The sequence below is a fragment of the Pelobates fuscus genome, chromosome 5, assembly GCF_036172605.1.
Source record: "Pelobates fuscus isolate aPelFus1 chromosome 5, aPelFus1.pri, whole genome shotgun sequence".
Taxonomy (NCBI): Eukaryota; Metazoa; Chordata; class Amphibia; order Anura; family Pelobatidae; genus Pelobates; species Pelobates fuscus.
In genome coordinates, this window is record NC_086321.1 from 313,558,990 (window position 1) to 313,563,454 (window position 4,465).

Below are 4,465 nucleotides of genomic sequence, written 5' to 3' on the forward strand. Positions count from 1 at the left end.
TGTGCTGTGCTCTTGCAGTCATCTTTACAGGACGGCCACTCCTAGGGAGAGTAGCAGCAGTGCTGAACTTTTTCCATTTATAGACAATTTGTCTTACCGTGGACTGATGAACAGCAAGGCTTTTGGAGATAATTTTATAACCCTTTCCAGCTTTATGCAAGTCAACAATTCTTAATCGTAGCTCTTCTGAGAGCTCTTTTGTGCGAGGCATCATTCACATCAGGCAGTGCTTCTTGTGAAAAGCAAACCCAGAACTGGTGTGTGTTTTTTATAGGGCAGGGCAGCTGTAACCAACACCTCCAATCTCATCTCATTGATTGGACTCCAGTTGGCTGACATCTCACTCCAATTAGCTCTTGGAGATGTAATTAGTCTAGGGGTTCACATACTTTTTCCACCTGCACTGTGAATGTTTACATGGTGTGTTCAATAAAAACATGGCAACATTTCATTCTTTGTGTGTTATTGGTTTAAGCAGACTGTGATTGTCTATTGTTGTGACTTAGATGATGATCAGATCACATTTTATGACCAATTTGTGCAGAAATCCATATCATTCCAAAGGGTTCACATACTTTTTCTTGCAACTGTTTATTGCAAGGTAAAGCCAGCCTCTAGTGGCTGTCTTCCTGACAGCCACTAGAGGCGCATCTGCCACGCTGGAGGCATTCCATAGGAAAGCACTGAGAAATGCTTTCCTATTGACAGCTTCAATGCATGCGCATTCGGCTCCCCTGACGTCGGCAGAGAAAGCTGATGTCGGCAGAGGGAGCTGACGTCGGCAGGGGGAGCTGACGTCAGCAGGGGAGGAGAGTTCACCAGCGCTGAGGGAGCCCGGCACTGGAATAAGGTAAGCTGCTGAAGGGGTTTTAACCCCTTTAGCGCCACGGGAGGGGGGAATTTGAGGGTGAGGGCACCCTCAGGGCACTATAGTGTCAGGAAAAAAACTTTGTTTTCCTGACACTATAGTGATCCTTTAAATTGGACCTTATTGAATAATAATTTTTTGTTCAATTCTGATTTTTATTTGCAACTACAGAGTACTGCAGTGGGAATTAGTTATGCGCACAGTTATGCTAATTTGTTTATGACACATTGGGAGGAGTCAATTATTAATGCACCACATTGATGGAGAGCGAACCTATTTTCCTATTGCAAGTATATAAATGGAATGCTAAAAATATGGGAAGGACTAGAGAATAGCGTTTTACATTTTTAGATCTTCTACATAGTAACGACTAGGGAATACAACTACCGTATTTTTCGCTCCATAAGACGCACCACACCATAAGACGCACCTGGTCTGTTTCTTACTATGGGAAAGTTTGTTCAGGATATTTTTTTTTCTCCCCTGTCCCATAGTGTTCCTTACCACCCACTCCCCTCTCCTGTCCCATAATGATCTTTAACCCCCCCTCCCCTGTCCCATAGAGATCTTTTAAGCCCCCTCCCCTGTCCCATAGAGATCTTTTAAGCCCCCTCCCCTGTCCCATAGTGATTTTTAACCCCTCCTCCCCTGTCCCATAGTGATTTTTAACCCCTCCTCCCCTGTCCCATAGTGTTCTTTAACCCCTCCTCCCCTGTCCCATAGTGTTCTTTAACCCCATCCCCTTGTCAAATAGTGTTCTCATCCCATAGTGTTCTCTGCCTCCCCTCCTCCCATAGTGTTCTCACCCTCCCCTCCTCCCATAGTGTTCTACCCCCTCCTCCTCCTATAGTGTTCTCCCCCCCTCCCCTTGTCCCATAGTGCACTTTCCCTCCCATAGTACCCCCCCTCCCCTTGTCCCATAGTGTTCTCCCCCTACCCTCCTCCCATAGTGTTCTCCCCCTCCTCCTCCCATAGTGTTCTCCCCCTCCTCCTCCCATAGTGTTCTCCCCCTCCTCCTCCCATAGTGTTCTCCCCCTCCTCCTCCCATAGTGTTCTCCCCCCTCCCCTCGTGTTCTCCCCCCTCCGTTCCTCCCATAGTGTTCTCCCCCCTCCCCTCCTCCCAGTGTTCTCCCCCCTCCCCTCCTCCCATAGTGTACTCCCCACTCCTCCTCCCATAGTGTTCTCCCCCCTCCTCCTCCCATAGTGTTCTCCCCCCCTCCTCCCATAGTGTTCTCCCCCTCCCCTCCTCCCATAGTGTTCTCCCCCTCCCCTCCTCCCATAGTGTTCTACCCCCTCCTCCTCCCATAGTGTTCTCCCCCCCATCCCCTTGTCCCATAGTGCACTTTCCCTCCCATAGTACCCCCGCTCCCCTTGTCCCATAGTGTGCCCCCCCCCTCCTCTTGTCCCATAATTACTTACCTGTCTTGTAGCGTGGGCCGGCTTCACAGCGCGCACCGCGGTACTGGAACTTCAATTTCAGGTTCCGGTTTCCGGCGGGACTGAAAGGAAGTGTGCACACTGAGTGCATATTCTGTTAAGACACCTTGTTTTCTGGAGGTTGATTAGATAAGCATTTCTTGATCTAGTTATCTCCCAGACACAGAGGCACCTAGGTGGGATCTCCATTGTTTGCATCCTGTCTGTGGATAATATGTACATTTAAACCAAATAAAGTGTCTTATTTTCATGCTTCATCAAGTCTAGGCTGATTTGGATGAGCTGCTATAATCATTGATTGTATGTGTCCAAAGGAGAGAGAATAGCACACACACTATACAATGGGGAACTACTCCCAGCAGTTATATAGGCTGAAAAGAGACATGCATTCATCAAGTTCAGACTTTCTCACATATGATTTTGCTGTTGATCCAAAAAGGATAAAAAAAAAAACTCAGTTTGAAGCGCTTTCCGATTTTGCAGCAAACTAGGAAAAAATTGCTTCTCGACCACATAATGGCAGTTAGACCTCAACTCAGATCAAGAAGCTGTTATCCCACAAGTTAAAAATTATATCCCTGAATATTATGATTTGAATTCATCCAGTAATATGATACATAATTCATCTGTACAGACTCTGACAAATCCACCTCTAGCCAGAAAATTACATTTCCTTATTGCCATAACTAACATTCTGCTACTAAACATGATTGAAACACTAAAAACATGGGAAAACAAATTTTTAACATGGGTGGGTAGGATGGCAGCTGTAAAGATGACCTTAATCCCCAAATTCCAAAACTTGATCCGATGTTGCAGATACGCTTGCCCAAGCTCTATCTACAGAAACTCCAAAAATCGGTCACCAAGTTCATATGGAACAACCGCTAGATAAGAGTTGGCAAAAAAACCCTCCAAATTCCTCCAAACGGCAAACTATACTATCAAGCAGCGCTACTATCCACTATAATCACCCCACATGCTACTACAAACCCTCTGCAGTGGATCGCAATAGAATCTTTTTGGGCATGTCCCAAGGGACTGCAATTTATATTTTTGATACCTAAAGCCGAACGGGTGTGTCAGGTGGGGAGAGCTCCAGCGGGTGTTCCGAGTCGGGTTCTGGAGCGGCAGTGGCAGCGGGGGCCGAGGTGGCATCGGAGGCGACTGCGGTGACGTTGGAGTTGCTCAGAACCTAGTGGGTGATAGGGGTATACGGGTATACCCCTACCGTGTTTATTTAACAAAGTTTAGGTTTATTATTTGTTATTAGTTATTTATGTTATTTATATTTATAGGAAAATATGGGTCATTGCCTTTTGTTTAGGGGACATATAATGTTATATGGTGGGATGGGGGCTGGGCAATGACTTTAATTTTATTGTTATCAACATTAATAAAGCTGTGGACATATTGACCCATACATTAGTGTCAGTGTGTTATTGGGAGTAAGTTGGGGTGTAATTCCACCTACCATATGTGTCATGCACAGCCCAAGGACACTTCCCTGGAGTCCCCAGATGACACAAAGTGGGACAAGACCAAAAAATCATTAATAATCGTTGGGAGACTGTTTCAGTTGTAGCAAACGAATGAGGGACAAGTGCAGTTTTGATTGCTGTGTCTCATCGGCATGTTACCCCCCAGCCCACCCCACCCCACAAACGTTGATGCAAATTCAAATACTATTGTAAATAATACTGTTGTAAATAATACTATTTGGCTGATCATAGCTTGGCAGAAAGATATATCCTTATTATGGTACAAACTGCTACTTTCTCAAGCACAAGTTAAACTTGAGGACCAATGCTCTTTGCCACTGATTTTGGTTTATCTGTGGACCTTGCCCACTCACTTCATTAAACCCAAACTCACTATTTCTGCAATCATAGCTCCGCCCGTTAACATACTAACCGTGCCCACACAACAAATGTGTCACGCCCGTCAGGGGGTATTCGAGTAGGTGATGATAGGTAGACTAGTGTAGGCTGAGTATCTCAGGCAGTGGGGAATGATCAAATACCAGGTAAGGGGCGGGAATACGTTCTGATGAATGAACCAGAGTGGTAGACATGAGTCTTCTAACACGCCCACTGCCTTTTCCTTCGACCCTTTCTAAGAAAGTAGTCCCCGCCCCTTGTCCTAAACGTTATATTTCTG